The 16,998-nt window shown below is 42.2% G+C and overlaps 2 protein-coding genes across 15 annotated transcripts in view; both read left to right on the top strand.

The window, feature by feature from the left end:
- JMJD1C (jumonji domain containing 1C) overlaps positions 1–16,998 on the top strand; it is a 306,949-nt gene that overhangs the window by 46,207 nt on the left and 243,744 nt on the right. The window lies entirely within an intron of this gene.
- The window catches only part of LOC127053499 (zinc finger and SCAN domain-containing protein 20-like), a 449,526-nt gene that overhangs the window by 374,166 nt on the left and 58,362 nt on the right, over positions 1–16,998 (top strand). The gene's annotated exons all lie outside the window — the stretch shown is intronic.

Here is a 16,998-nt window from a genome sequence, read left to right as displayed (position 1 = left end):
TTGGATGGTATGCTATTGAGGGCCATATAAGTTCCAAGGTAGGCAGATAACAAATTGAGAACTTTTAATGTAAATTTATGATCCAAATTTATTTAATGGAATAGAGACTCTCTTTTTCCTCAAAGGCTCTCCACAACAATGTAGTGGAAAACTGTTTGAACTGAGAAGTTCCTATTTTTGGGTATCTACCTTCATTTGGGTACAATACTGTTTGACTTCTAGAACAAATTAGTTAAAACAGTGGTTTCCAAACTTTCCTTGCATGACCCCATCCTCAGATGTATTGCTTCCCATGACCCCAGTCAGCGGGGAGGAGGCCATTTAAAAATGGCGTCCTCCTCACAGCATGACCCTGAACACCGTGTATGCGAGGTCACGCCACATGGAGAATACTATTTTATAGAGCAAAACAGTGTATTCCATGTGTGGTGTGACTTCAGATGCACTGTTAATGCAAGGTCATGCTATGCAGGGAGTGCCATATTTAAATGGTATCCTCCATGCTTGCTGTGGTCATAGAAACCAATACATGTGCTAATGGAATGACCCGTTGAGGTTGCGACCCATAGTTTGGGAACCACTGAATTAGAGTAACAGACATTTTATGATAAAGAACAAAGATACAGACTACATGTAGTAACTTTGAAAACTGGGACCATTTACTTGTAATTCAGCAAATGGTGTGGGTGTGTAAGACTGAGTTTTGTGCTCTGAGCAAACATAGGGAATAGTCTTCTACTTATGATTGCACTGCATTATAATTTCTAGTATTTTCCCAAGTGTAAGTACGAGTAGGAAAAATTATTTTTCTGCCAACTATAGTCACAAGGTCCTATAATACTGAAGCTATAAAAAGATAATAAGGATAAGCAGCAATATGAAATTATAATTGCACTTGGGTAAAACTGTGGTCATACTACGGGGGAGAGGCTTACTTGGAATGGTAGTAATTTTAACATATTACTCCTAGGGGAGTTCTGTGCTACTGCATGAGTGCAGAATTAATGGTCCCTTCAGATTTTACTTTTTCCTCCTAGAATAATTGATTCACACCTGGGCAGTGATTTTGAGTGGGTGCATCTGGTTCTGGCATCAGGAGCAGCCGAGGGAGACACAAATCACTGCCTCCATGGGGGAGGGCTGGGTATATATGCAAGACTCTGTCCCTCTCACTCACTATTGCAGTGTGCCCAGAGCTGGTGAGGGGCAGGGCTCGGGTTGCCCAGAGTGGTGGGCTCTGACCGTATGCTGGTTCCAGCTCCTAGTCCCAGCGTGGGTATTGAGGGAGGGATGGGACAGACCTTCCTCTTCCCTCAGTGGAGGGGCTGGGTCAGGCCCATGCCTGGGAACCTCTCTTGGTTTCAGGAAGCTCTGCACCCCGCTTCTTCGCTTCCTGCCCCTTTGGTCCCCAGCCACGGACAGAAGGATCACTGTATGGGGTGCCACCCCCCACACTTTCTGCCCCATCACTTCTCAGCCATGCAGGGGAGGGGTCACTGTATGGAGAGCTGTCCCGCCATTTGCCCAATCCCTGTGTATCTTGATCCCACACCAGCCCTGTATCTGGATCTCCCTCCTGCATCCAGACACCCCTGCTGAGCCTGTTTTCTTGAACCCATACCCTGCCAAGCTTCACCCTTCCTCACCTGGAACCACCACCCATGTCCTGTACCACCATACCCAGGGTTCCCCTGCTCAGCCCCAACCACCTTCTCCAGGACCCCCCTGCAGAGTCCTGTTCCTCCTGCACCCAGAACTCCCCACCCAGCCCTTGTGCATCCAGATCCACCCCTCCCGCCCGAACCTGGACCCTCCCACTGAGCCACCTGCACCCAGATTGCGCCACACAGAACCTTCTCATCCCACACCTGATCTCTCCCCCTCCCCCAAGCCCCTTCACACTTGGATTTTGCTGGGCTCAGTCTGCCCCACACCTAGATTAGGGCAGGGCTGGGCATGTACGTGAGACTCTGTGCCGCTCACTTGCTATCATGGTGTGCCTGGTGTGGAGGGGCAGGGCCCCAGGGTGTTTCTGGGGCAGACCTGGCTCTTGCTCTGTTTGAGAGTTGGGTACAGCCTCACCAACAGATCTGTGTTCTGGTGCAGGGGAGGGCTGCAGGGTGATCCCCCATCTCTGTGTAGCCAGTGGCCTGCGCTCTCCACTATTATGCAGGAGCCTCCACTCTCAGTGCCCTTGTAATCTATTATCTGCAACAATTTCAGTTCTAGTCCAGTGACATGCTGAGTACTACAGTAAGTGTTAGCCAGGATATTCACTAAGGCCCAGTCTGGTGAAGCATTCATTTCAATGGGGATACTCAGGTGTTGAACTTCATGCACATATTTAAGTGCTGTGCCAGATCATGGTCTAACTTAACTTCTGAGAATGTGGTGCCCTTTACGGTATGTGTACACAGCAAAGAGAAATCTGTTGCTGGCCCATTACAATCAATGTGGGCTTGCAGAATTGGGCTGAAGGACTGTTCCTTTGCTGTGTGGACTACTGGACTGGGGTTGGAGCCCAGGGTCTACGACACTGCAGGCTAGGAGAGTCCTAGAACTCTAGCTCTAATCTGAGCCTGGATGTCTGCCCAGCAGTGAAACAGCCACACAGCCCACGCCCTGCAAGCCCAAGTTGGCTGACATGACCATTCGTGGGTTTTTCTTTGCTGTGTAGACATACTCTTAAAATCTTCTGTGCTTGACGTACGTAAAAATATTAGTATTGCCCTATGTGCTGTGGAGCCATATAGGTGTGCTCATATGCCTAGTAAGAAATCTATTTGTCAAAAAATATTTTCTGAATCTTTTTTGTTGTCTGTATTGTTACCAACATACTTGCTGACAAGCATTTTGAAATTTACTAAAATAACTGAAAATGGCGTGATTTTATTGTGTTTATTTTGACAATTAAAATGTGCAGAATTAAAAAATTTTTGGCACAGAATTCCTTCAGGAGTAATGATATACATATTTTAGTGTGGTGCAGCTAGACATTTAACTATGCTGTTGCCAGACATGGGTAGATGGTTTGATTAGACTATGTACATATCCTGGCCATTGAGCAGCTGTCAGAAATGTTAATAGATTTAAAATATAACAGCAGTAACATGATGGAGAGTCTTTTATACCACTTGAGAAAAGAATGTGGAATAAATTTCTGGTAACTTAGGGCCTTTTTCCATTTAGGAAAAGTAATTGTGAACTGTTACTAGGACAATAAGGCATTGAAGAATGACACTTAGTATATTTTTAAATCTCTCTTCAAGCACGTAAAGGAGATTTCAAATGGGAAAAGAGATGTTGCAGAATAAGGTAAAAATTATTTATGTTGCGGGAGTACCCAAAGCCTCTGGTCAGGATGGGTCCTGTTATGCTAGGTGCAGTATAGATACCTAGGAAAACGGTTCCTATCTTGAAGAGCTTACTTTTTTTTGTCTTTTTAGATTGTAAGTGTTGGGAAGGCGAGAGATACAGACAAAGTGACTAGGATGATGGCAAGGCTGTATTGTCGTAGAACAATATTCATGAAGCAGAGAAGAAGGGATAGAATGAAATTATGACGCTTTGGAGTTCAAGAACATGTGGAATGGGGATCCAGATATGTTGCACAGAAAATTTATCTAAACGTTTCCTTTTGTGTTAGTTAGTGTTAACTAAGAGATGTGCCTGTTCCTCCAATATTGTGGGCACATAAATAACTTTTTTTAGTATGAAGAGGCACTCTTGAAGCTGGAAGAAAGATAGGAGTTTGGAAATTGATCATTTTTTCTGACTTCTAGCATTGTGCTTTGGTTCATCTAAATGTTTTCTTGTTTAATGATTTTATAAGTTTTTCTGGATTATAGATTAATATAATCTACAAAGTCAGAATTTATGAAAAAACTAGCTTTTGCTGTACATCCTAAATTTTTAGGCTTTGTATGCTTGTACAGAGCATATCACAATGGGGTTCTGGTCTATATCTGGTGTGTCAAAGCATTATTTCAATAGAAACAATAAATACTAGTAGTAAAGTCTCTGAGTATCAGAGGGGTAGCCGTGTTAGTCTGGATCTGTAAAAGCAGCAAAGAATCCTGTGGCACCTTATAGACTAACAGACATTTTGAAGCATGAGCTTTCGTGGGTGAATATCCACTTCATCAGATGCATGTAGTGGAAATTTCCAGGGGCAGCTATATATATGCAAGCAAGCTAGAGATAATGAAGTTAGTTCAGTCAGGGAGGATGAGGCCCTCTTCTAGCAGTTGAGGTGTGAAAACCAAAGGAGGAGAAACTGCTTTTGTAATTGGCAAGCCATTCACAGTCTTTGTTTAATCCTGAGCTGATGGTATCAAATTTGCAAATGAACTGAAGCTCAGCAGTTTCTCTTTGAAGTCTGGTCCTGAAGTTTTTTTTGCTGCAGGATGGCCACATTAAGGTCTGCTATAGTGTGGCCAGGGAGACTGAAGTGTTCTCCTACAGGTTTTTGTATATTGCCATTCCTAATATTTGATTTGTGTCCGTTTATCCTTTTCCGTAGCGACTGTCCAGTTTGGCCGATGTACATAGCAGAGGGACATTGCTGGCATATGATGGCGTATATTACATTGGTGGACGAGCAGGTGAATGAACCGGTGATGGTGTGGCTAATCTGGTTAGGTCCTATGATGGTGTCGCTGGTGTAGATATGTGGGCAGAGTTGATATCGAGGTTTGTTGCATGGATTGGTTCCTGAGCTAGACTTGTTATGGTGCGGTGTGCAGTTACTGGTGAGAATATGTTTCAGGTTGGCAGGTTGTCTGTGGGCGAGGACTGGCCTGCCACCCAAGGCCTGTGCAAGTGTGAGATCGTTGTCCAGGATGAGTTGTAGATCCCTGATGATGCGTTGGAGGGGTTTTAGCTAGGGACTGTATGTGATGGCCAGTGGAATCCTGTTGGTTTCTTTCTTGGGTTTGTCTTGCAATAGGAGGCTTCTGGGTACACGTCTGGCTCTGTTGATCTGTTTCCTTATTTCCTCGTGTGGGCATTTTAGTTTTGAGAATGCTTGGTGGAGATTTTGTAGGTGTTAATCTCTGTCTGAGGGGTTAGAGCAGATGTGATTGTACCTCAGTGCTTGGCTGTAGACAATGGATCGTTTGGTGTGCCCGGGATGGAAGCTGGAGGCATGAAGGTAGGCATAGCGATCGGTAGGTTTTCGGTATAGGGTGGTGTTAATGTGACCATCACTTATTTGCACCATGGTGTCCAGGAAGTGGACCTCCCGTGTAGATTGGTCCAGGCTGAGGTTGATGATGGGGTGGAAGCTGTTGAAATCGTGGTGGAATTTTTCTAGAGTCTCCTTCCCATTAGTCCAGATGACGAAGATGTCATCAATGTAGCGTAGGTAGAGAAGGGGTGTGAGTGGACGAGAGCTGAGGAAGCATTGTTCCAGGTCAGCTATAAAAATATTGGCATATTGGGAGGCCATGCGGGTGCCCACAGCGATGCCACTGATCTGGAGATATATATTGTCATCAAATTTGAAATAGTTGTGTGTGAGAATAAAGGCACAGAGCTCAGCAGCCAGTTGTGCTGTGGCATCATCAGGGATACTGTTCCGGACAACTTGTATTCCATCTGTGTGTGGGATGTTTGTGTAGAGAGCCTCTACATCCATGGTGGCTAGGATGGTGTTTTCTGGAAGGTCACCAATGCATTGTAGTTTCCTCAGGAAATCAGTGGTGTCATGAAGATAGCTGGGAGTGGCATAGGGTCTGAGTAGAGAGTGCCACCAGCACTCCCAGCGATCTCCGTGACACCACTGATTTCCTGAGGAAACTACAATGCATTGGTATCTGAAGTTATGAAGATTGGCTCTACATTTGTATCTGAAATCTGTGTTGTATTCCTAGGTGATACCCACCCGATAGGACTTACATCCAGGCTAGACAGCTATGTGTTGATAGTCTAGTAAGGATACTTCACTCTAACAGTGGACCATAGAAGAGACTCATACTGCCCCAATAGATCTTCTTGCGGACATCTCAGACTCTGAAGGGCGAATGGCCACACTTTGTAATTAAACAAAACGCATAAGGGTATGTGATATGCTCATGTCACTCTGTACTTCACCTTGGGCCAGTAACTTCCTACAAATGGGCTGTGGACTTAGTTTAGGACAGTAAATTTCCATGCACATGGCAGAGAATATAAAAAGGCACTTGAAACGTCTGCATTTTGTCTTCATTTCCTGCTTCACTTCTCTGGACTGGGTTTCTTAGAGGAAGCTTTGAACAAGAACTGATAACCCCCAATCTGTTTGGGTGATTTCAGAGAGACTCTTGCAAGCTAGCAGTTTATTCCATCAGTGCTACAAACCTGATACAAGAACTTTGCAGTCATTTGTATGCATAGATCTTTTAACAATAATCACTCTTCTTTTATTATTAAACTTTTAGTTTTTAGTTACTAAAAGATTGGCATCAGTGTGAATATTGGGTAAAATCTGAATTATATATTGACTTGGCTAAGTGGCTAATCCCTATGTCTAATGAAATTGGTTTCCACTGACCACTCACCATATTGTCCAATGTTGGGGTGATGAACCAAGGGCTGGATTGCCGGACTGTTTGTTTTTGGCTTCTTGTTAACTGGGGTGGCAAGCAGAAGCTCATTTATGTTACTGGTTTGGTAAATGCTAACGATAGAATAACCGGCAGTTTGTTGTGTGTCTGTCCTACTTCTCAGCAGTCTGTCCTGAATTGATATTCTCAGCTGTGAGCTGCTGAGGCATGGTGGCACCCTCCTCCCCCATACTACTTTTTATAAGGAAAAGGTGTTTCTTCGAGCACACCCTAAATGTTGTTTTCTTGAAGCTGGTTCTGAATTTCATGTAAATCAAACCATTAATCTACCAGTATTTTTCTTTCTAAAGCTTCCTTCATCTAAAGGGAAGGCCATGTTACATTTGTTGAATGTCAAGAGTACTATCATATTACTTGGAAGAAGACTTAAAACTTTCTTTTATATGAGTTATTTGTTTCATGTGCTGTTAATCCCAAAGGAAAAGCCATTTCGTCTTAGTCCCTGTCTAGGTGGGTTAGACAGCTCCTTGAAGAATGCTATAAAGGAGCTTCTCTTTTTACTTTTACTGCGTTTAGAGCTCATTCTGCTAAGACAGTGGTTAAATCTGCAGCTTTTAATAAACACATTTTTTGATTGAGATATGCAAAGCTGGAAGTTAATTCATACTTTAATGAAGCATTATGCCCTGGATACATTATCCAAATTGGATGCCCAGTTTGGTATAGCAGTACACCAATCCTTTTTTAAGAAAAACTCTGCATTCCTCCATCCCAAAAGTGGGACTATGCGGAGGCTACCGAAAGAAGTACTGAAGGTTACTTATTTTTGGGGTGACCAGATGTTCCGATTTTATAGGGACAGTCACGATTTTTGGGTCTTTTACCTATTACCACCACCTCCTCCCCTGCCCCACCGTCCCGATTTTTCACACTTGCTGTTTGGTCACCCTACTTATTTGTAACCAGAGGTCTTTGATATGGAATCGTCATATTTGCACTGCCTGCCAAGCTTCCCTCTCCTGAGGAGTCCAAATTAAAATATCTAAGTTTTCCCATTTTAAAGGTGGAAGGGACTGAGTTGGCAGTGGCACCACACCCCTTATACTCTCGCCCTCACAGTGCACTTGAATGCTAGATGGGGAAGGTGTGGAAGTGGGGGCACCTAATGGGCACTGCTACATGTTCGGTTATTCTGCTGCACTGGTAGGAGCAAGTCCCAAGAGTATGAATTTACAGAGACCAGTGTGAAGAACTCTGGTTACAGATAAGTAACCTTCAGTTTTTATATAGCTTTGTTGTCTGTGTATTGCTAACAGGAATACAAAATAGTAAAAACTTGTCACTAAAGTAAGAAGCGATAACCTGGAATATATGCAGGCAGACGATCTCTTCAGTAACAAGACTAAATCTCTTCTGTTCACTTATGCAGTATTGCTTTCTTCTCCTGTATTGATTTTGTTCTCTGGTAAAAGATTGATAGGTGCTTTCTAAAATAAATTCTTAAAATAAGAGCTAAGGATACACCTTGGCTTCCTCCTCTCAGATTTCTAGCTCTGTCAATAGTGAAGTAAACTCCTTCAAATGTTTCAGCAAATAATTTTCAGAAGTAGATGAATGTTTAGCTATACTGATTTCTTTTCCAAAGTACTACCTAATGGCTGAGGGGTGAATACATTATCTAAAGTTGTATCTGTTGCTTCTCGGGCTATTCTGAAGAGTCTCATACAGTAGAACCTCAGAGTTATGAACTGACTGTCAATCACACACCTCATTTGAAACTGGAAGTGTGCAATCAGTCAATAGCCAAGATGAGAGTGGAAAAGCAAAACCACGAAATACAGTACAGTGCTGTGTTAAATGTAAATTATTAAACAAATAAAGGGAAAGTTTTGGGGGGAAAGGTAAGGAAACTTTCTGTGCTTGTTTTATTTAAATAAAAATGGTTAAAAGCAGCAATTTTCTTTTGCCTAATAACGTTTCAAAGGTGTATTAAATTAATGTTCAGTTGTAAACTTTTCAAAGAATGAGAGTGTTTTGTTCAGAGTCATGAACAACCTCCATTCCCGAGGTGTTCATAACTGAGGTTCTACTGTACTATGAGACTTAAAAAAGCCCACTAAAGGCTCTACGTAAAAAGTTTCTGACCTAGTTGTTTATTACTGTTTATATAAAGGAAGACGTTTTGGATATTGTAGTAAAAATCTTGTTAAAGATGACTTATCTTGCTCAGCTCAAAAGAATTAAACATCGCTATTTCTTTTGGGTAGTCTCCCCTCAGGGTATGCTGCCTGTCTATGTCTCACTGGGAATGCAGTTGTGGAAGCTGAAACATCAGGGCAGCTGAAGGCTACTTATTGATGCTGAGCTCTTTATGATGTTTCTAATTGGGCAGATGAGTTTGACCTTGATATGAGAGAGGCTTCTTGAAGTTGTCAGTTAAGCTGATTTAGCGTTTTCTACTTTTTTTTTTTTCATTCCATGTACTTAAACCAGTTTGTAACTGAGACCTAGATGCTGGAACTAGGAGTGCTGCCATACCCCCCTGGCTTGCAGTGGTGTCCATTTTATGGCATTTACAGTTTGGTTCAATGGCTTTCAGCACCCTCACTATAAAAATTGTTCTAGCACCCTTGAACTGAGGTCTTGCACTACAGCAGTTTTAAATGTATTCATGCAAACAAATGCTTATTGTAGTTAAATATTTTCTTTAGGAATTATCTAAAAACTAAAATTGTTATATTGGAATTTTAAAAGTAATTATCATAGGTGTTAAAACATGACTTATGATGATAGATTCCAGTCCCGCTCAAACTTAACACATCCTTATTTTGCATTATTGACCAATTCCCTTCCCCCCCCTTTCACGGGCACAAGTTTGTAAGAGCAGACTGCAAATTACTTTAAGAATCAATTTTTGATTTTATATATAAAGGCCAAAAGTATAGCTAGGTTAAAAATAGAAAAGTTCATAAAGTATAGATCCATTAATGGCTGTTGGCCAAGATGGTCTGGGACGCAACCCCATGCTCTTGGTGTCCCAAAATCTCTGACTGCTAGAAGCTAGGAATGGGTGACAAGGAATTGATCACTTGATAAATTAACCTGTTCTTTTCACTGCTTTTGAAGCATCTGGCATATTGGACATTGGTGGAAGAGAGAATACTGGGCTAGCTGGACCACTGGTCTGACCCAGTGTGGTTATTCCTATGTTCTTCCTGTGGATGCCCATATTGTGAATGTACTCTTTTCAGCAAGTGTAAGCAGAAAAACAAACACACAAAAAACCCTGAGTGCTTAGGACATTGTTCTAGGGAATCTTTTGTCTATCAGACTTACTGTTCCTGTTTAACTAGTGGGGAGTGGTCATTTAGTTGCTTTAGATCTCCTGGGCGTGGGCACCGGCTGAAACTTCCTCTTGGGGAAGCTACTTCCTCTCTCACCTCTTCCACCCATGGCCTCCCTCCAAGCTCCAACTGTGAAATGTGAGACACTCCAATTGTTGATTTCTATTCATGTGTCAAGAAGAGGTAGAATGGAGCATTTCCCCAGAAACTAGAGAGAGTTCCTCCTCTCCAGGACCTTTGGAACAGAGACACGAGTTTGACATCTTAGACTTGTCTCAAGTTCTGCAGCCAAAGGGCGGCCGGTGACTTAAGATGGGTCCCTATGGCACCTCATACCAGCAATAAAAACAGTGTCTGGGATACTAGCTAAATCTGCTTACCACCTTTACTTATGCCTCAGCTTTCACTGTACCATCCCTTTCACCTCCAGTGGGCTATTCAGCACCAAGTGACCTGTCTGTGTGCTCAGTATTGGAATCCCCCTTGTTCTTGTAGGACATAAGCAGTGCTAACTTGGCCATGGGTCACCAAAATCATGTTACTGCACATAGCAGTTGAGACACTGGCATAATCTACTTTCCCTACCCAGATACAAAGAATGCATGAGAGCCGTAGCACATCAGAATGGGTTGCCCAGAGCTAGAAGAGGTATATTTGTTGTCTTCTTCCACAACGAGATGTAGAATGGACACTTATCCTGTGCTTACACCTTCCTCTCCATTGCCACCACACTTGGGAGTTAAGAAGGTTCTCCAGAGAAACCTCTTTGGGTAGATGAGTTGTGTGGGTCTCTGAGGGACCAGACTCTCACTTGTGTGTCAACCAGTCTGGTATCCATATGTTCCTCAGTCATTGTCCTCCTGGGTGCCCTGGGGTATGCAGCCATATGATTGCAAACAACCATCTTTTGCTCCCACCTTCCTGTAAGAATGATAAGGATCAACAGGCAGAGGTGGAGGAAAAATTTACCCCAGCAGCAATTTTATCATCCTCCCTTGAATTATGTCTTGTCCTGCAGATATCTTTGAGGCGTTCTAAGACCCGATAATATGCATTGCTGGGACCCTTGATGTTCCATTGGCAGTAGTGCAAGAGAAGTCTCACAAGCCACTAGACATTTGCATGTTTTCATGCCTAGGAAACTTGCTATGCTTATTAATGAAGGATTTTTACAGCTTGCTAAGGACTTTTGTGGCAGACTTCAGCATCATCAGTGCCTGCAACTTTCAAGATGAACCAAGTTACCGCTAAGGGCTTTAAGTACTCTGATTTTCATCTGCTGTCAGACTGTTGTCGTAGTGGCTGTTCGAGGAAGATCTTAACAGAAGGGGCCTCCTAAAACAACACTGAGGGAAAACGATCCTAAGAAACTGTCTATGCTTGTCCCCCCAAAAAATAAAAATTAAAATAAGTCTTATCTTTTGCCCTTCTCCAGAAGTGCATTGCTTGCCATTAGGTGCTTTTGGCAAAATAACTTTCCATACTGGGATAAATTCTCACTTCCTTTTGGAAAGAATAATTTAGCAGTGCAGGGAAGAATTAAAATCCATAATGCTAGAAGTGTAGCTGATGGCTGCCACTTTCTTGGAGGCTGCTTTAGATGCATCTGATTCATCTACACTCACCGTTGTCACATTTGAAGTATCAATTCTTCTGGCTCCAGTCATTGGGAATACCCTTTGAGGTCCAAACCATGATAGATTATATTCCATTTGAGGGTCATGACTTCTTCAGCTCAAAGACTGATGAAGCCCTCTACTTATTAAGAACTTGAGAACGAACCAGTTTGCGTGGTTCTCGATGGGCTTATATACTGCCACCCCAAGAAGAAAGCAAGCCAGACCTCAGACCTCCTTCAGACCACATCTTCATACTATAATCAACCACAGAAGGCATCAGTGTCTGGACCAAAGCATAAGCGGTGTGGCCTAGTGGTTGCAGCAAGCTGAAATGAGGAATAAGAGCTGAGAAGTGGAGCTGGAGTCGGGACTCAGGAGTGAAGAGACCAGAGTCAGGAGCTGTAGCCAAGGATTGGAACTGAGGTAAACTGGAGTGAATCAGGAAATCAGACTGGAGCAAGGGTTTGAGGCTTTGTGAGATCAAGGCTGGAGCAGGGCTGAGAAGGAGGCAGGCCCAGGGATGATTGCAGCTATGGATGAAAGCTTGAGCAGCCAATGACATGCTGGTGCTGCTGGCTTAAGAGCATGCCTGCTGGCTCCCTTTAGCAAATCATGTGGTTCTGTTGTAGCTCATCTGCGCTTATTAGTCTGCCTGGAGATTGAATTAGCTAGTCTCAGGCTCAGCTGCAGGCAGGCCCTCATTCCTGACAATCAGAGGCACTGGAAAAAAAAGGAGCGGTTCCAGTTCAGATTACCCATCACCTCTTCCTCAGATACACCACACTTAATCTTCCTCTTGACAGCCAGTGTTGTGCCGCAGTTGAGAGCTTGCCAGAAGCTTTGAAGTATGACTGTCAATTTTCCCCCCAGCCCTCCACCATCCTCCTTTTTGCAGCTGCCTTTTTTAAAAAATCAGGAATGCTAGACTGATATCATTGCAGACTAGTGGGTCACAGAGAGTGTCATGCAATTCCAGTCTCTTCCTACCCTTACTTCCCACTCCTCTTCAGTGACCTTCCTCCCAAGATGATATTGAAGTAGAAGGTGGATTTTCTTACATCTCAGAAGTGCCTTTTAGAATTCAGGGGCAGGAGATTTGATACCCATGATTTTCTCATTCCAGAGAAGATAGAAAGATGACCTTTGATGTCTAAACAGGTTCATCCATCAGTGCATGTTCAGGATTGTGCCTTTGACTTCTGTAATTCCCTCGCTGGATCCTCAAGATGTCTGTTTTCTTATTTTCATACTTTAAGGTCACAGGAAATAACTCACAATCCAAGTAGGAACATCTCACCACCAGTACCGCATCCTACCCTTTAGTCTTTCCACAACACAAGGTTAATTATCAAGTGGTTGGCAGTTGTAGAAACTTATCTAAGGATCCAGTTCTACCCATAGCTCAACAACTGGCTGATCTAAGTAAATGATGCGAATTGGTGACTAGCTTTATCCAAGTGACATTTTAAGTTCTTTACTAAAAAAAAAAAAAAGCTACTGCACAAGTGTATCCCTAACAGATACTGTGGCCAAAAGAATCCGATCTCATGCATATACACCAAGAGTGGAATCCTTATGAACAACACACATCCAACCACCAGAGCTATTGAATGATAAGTAACAGATTTCTTTTTCTGGACCAAGACTCGGTCTCAGAAGCAAGACTTTTTTCTGTAAAGAAATTCTAGTGGCATTAATACAAAACTGATCAGTAATGGCCATCTTAAAGCTAAACCTGTACATCCAGAAGATGTTAGAATAGGATGCCTTTGATAGGAAATCCTCTCCTGCTTGTCCATTTCATAAACTTTATCCCCTTTTCTAAGTATGTGTTTAATCTGGCATAATTTGTTCTTGTCTGTCCAGCTGTGATGTCTCTGAAGATCAGTCTCATTAGAGAAAATGCATGTCCTGAAATGGCTCTGTGAACAGAAAGTTGGAATGGACAATAAGAATTGTTTCCTAGGCTTATGAATGTTTTGCCCCTTTTTCCTTGTCGGGTAGAAACTTGCCTGCTTTCAGTGATTATGTTGGCCCAGTGACTCAGAGGAGCTCAGTTCTCTCTTGGAGTGGGCTTCTAGTTTATTTAATTTTACTGATAATGTACATTGATTTTCTCATTTTGTGGATGACTCTATTCCTAGTCTCCTGATTCAGCTCTTATTTGGAGAGAGTGTAGAGATGCTCATAAGATGTTCTCGTCTTCCTCAGGAATGACTAGAAACCCACACTGCTTTTATTCTATAAGTGGCTCCTATAACCGATAACAGGGTTTTTTAGATTTTATAACTTGAGACTAAGCAGTCATATGCATTTTCAAAAATTTCCAGTTTTAGTCTGTTAATAAGGGAAGGCAACCCAAAGCAGGGAATAGTTTCCTTTTGGAGTCCTAGATAAGCATGAAGGTAATGAAGTAATCTGTCATATGGTAAGTGCCAACATTTTTTCAGGGATATGGTCACTGTCAGTAAGTAAATTAAAACTATTAAAATATAGCGTTATGGGGATTCTATCATGAGAGAACCTATGAACTTCAGCAAGAGAAGAATGTGGCTGCTTTTGTGCTTAGCATTGATCGTTGCAGAGACCATGTTACCTTTGCTTTGTAATGTGTAATGGCATCCAGTTTTGCTGGACCACTTAAATGAACGCTTAAAATGTATAAATCCTAAGTGGCTTGGGTTACAGGGTTACATTGTGATAGTTAAAATCAGATTAGGAGCATGAACTAACACCTCTATGTTGAGTTAGAAAGAGTTGGGGCCGGACTGTTCAGTGATATATTATTCCTTGTTCTTTCTCTTGGTCTGTCAAAACCTCATATATTAACCTTCAAGTCATACTGAAAATGATATTCTTTCCACCCAAGTTTTCTTGAAAATATATCATTATATTATTTTCTGGAAAAGTGGGTTGTCCTGTAGGATATTTTGATTGGATTAGGGTGATTTCATATTATGGACGTTTGATCCTATTCTGTATTTGTGCATGTGCCCATTCAAAGGTCTTGGTACTTTTTAAAATCCAAAATAAATCAACGTGTCTGCTAGATATGACAATCCATAGGAACTCTCTGAAAGTCATGCTTATTTCTTTCTTGCAAGATTTTTTCGTTTTAGTCATTGGAACTGGCTGGTGATTCCCAAGTGTTGAGAATACTTATTATAGGTACAGACCATGCCTTCAGTCATGTTCTACTCCATTTGTAAAAGGACAGCATGTTATTTCATCTGTTTTATCATTTCAAATAGAGACCAGACATGCCAAACCCGCAAAGCAAAACAAAACAAAACGCAGAAATTGAGCTTGTTTTTGGCTTAATTGGCGTGGGAGTTGCTTATTGGCTAGTTTCTGGCTTGTAGTTTGTTGTTTGGCTTGTAGCTTGTTGCCTCTGTTTTTTATCAGCTCCCGGCAAGGAGGGGCAAGCAGGGGCAAGGAGGGGAGAGAGTCAGGGGTGCACAGTGAGTCCACCACAGGCCCAGACTGCACCCTGGGGGGATCTTGTCACATAGAATGTTGGGGTTCTTAAGGATTGGCTTGGTTTGGCCTTGTTTTGAAATGGGATTAGCTTGATTTTTGGCGTAGTGTGGAAGTTGGCAACTGTGATGGAGATCGCATGGTCTGTCTCTCAGGCCATGAACCAATTTGTAGAATCATAGGACGGGACCTCAAGAGGTTATCTAGTCCAGTCCCTTGCACTCATGGCAGGACTAAGTATTATCTAGACCATCCCTGACAGGTGTTTGTCTAACCTGCTCGTATAAATCTCCAATGATCGAGATTCCACAACCTCCTTGGGCAGTTAATTCCAGTGCTTAATCTCAAAACAGTAAATTTTTCCTAATGTCTAACCTAAACTGCCCGTACTTCCTTATAAGCCATTTGCTTCTTGTCTTGTCCCCAGAGGTTAAGGAGAACAATTTTCTCCCTCCTCCTTGTAACATCCTTTATTGTACTCAAAAACTGTTACCACGTCTCCTCTGTCTTCTCTTCTCCAGACTAAACAAACACAATTTTTTCAATCTTCCCTTGTAGGTCATGTTTTCTAGACCTTCAGTCTTTCTTGTTGCTCTTCTCTGGATTTTCTCCAATTCGTCCAGATCTTTCCTGAAGTGTGGTGCCCAGAACTGGACACAGTACTCCAGTTCAAGCGTAATCATTGCATAGTAGAGGGGAAGAATTCCTTCTTGTGTCTTGTTTACAACACTCCTGCTAATACATCTTGGAATGTTTGCTTTTTTTGCAACAGTGTTACTGTTGACTCCTATTTAGGTTGTGATCCATTAGGACCCCCAGATCCATTCCTGCCGTACTCCTTGCAGGCATTTCCCATCTTGTATGTGTGCAACTGATTGTTTCTTCCTAAGTGGAGTATTTTGCATTAGTCCATATTGAATTTCATCATATTTACTTCAGACTATTTCTCCAGTTTGTCTAGATAATTCTGAACTTTAATCCTATCCTCCAAAGCACTTGCAATCCCTCCCAAGTTGGTATCGTCCGCAAACTTTATAAATGTACTCTCTATACCATTTATCTAAATCACAGATGAAGCTTTTGAACAGATCCAGACCTCGAACTGATCCCTGCGAGAACCAACAAAATATGGCCTTCCAGCTTGACTGAACCACTGATAACTAGTCTCTGGGAACGGTTTTCCAACCAGGCAGGCACCCACCTTATAGTAGCTCTATCTAGATTGTATTTCACTAGTTTGTTTATCAGAAAGTTATGCGAGACCGTGTCAAAAGCTTTACTAAATTCAAGATATACCACATTACCACTTCCGCCCTATCTACAAGGCTTGTTACCCTGTCAAAGAAAGCTATTAGGTTGATTTGACACCTTTTGGTTCTTGACAAATCCATGCTGACTGTTACTTATCAGCTTAATATCTTCTAGATGTTTGCAAATTGCTTGATTATTTGCTCCATTATCTTTCTGGGTACTGAAGTTAAGATGACTGATCTGTAATTCCCTGGGTTGTACTTATTTCTGTTTTTATAGATGGGCATTACATTTGCCCTTTTCCAATCCTCTGGAATCTCTCCTGCCTTCCATTACTTTTTGAAGATAATAGCTAATGGCTCAGATCTCTTCAGTCAGCTCCATGAGTATTCTAGGGTGTATTTCATCAGGACCTGTTGACTTGAAGACATCTAATTTGTCTTAAGTAATTTTTAACTTGTGTTTTCCTTATTTTAGCCTCTGATTCTACCTCATTTTCACTGGCATTTACTGTGTTAGACATCCAATCACTACTAACTTTTTTGGTGAAAACTGAAACAGTCATTTGGCAGTTCTGCCATTTCCAGACTTTCTTTTATTGATTTCCTTCCCCCCCTCCTTTATTGAGTAATGGGTCTGCCCTGTCCCTTGGTATTCCTCTTGCTTTTAATGTGTTTGTAGATTCTCTTGTTACCTTTTATGTCTTTAGCTAGTTTAATCTTGTTTTATGCTTTGGCCTTTCTAACTTTTGCTCCTCTATGG

The sequence above is a fragment of the Gopherus flavomarginatus genome, chromosome 6, assembly GCF_025201925.1.
Source record: "Gopherus flavomarginatus isolate rGopFla2 chromosome 6, rGopFla2.mat.asm, whole genome shotgun sequence".
Classification (NCBI taxonomy): domain Eukaryota; kingdom Metazoa; phylum Chordata; order Testudines; family Testudinidae; genus Gopherus; species Gopherus flavomarginatus.
The sequence above is the reverse complement of the archived record's forward strand: the minus strand, read 5'-3'. Positions and strand labels throughout refer to the sequence as shown.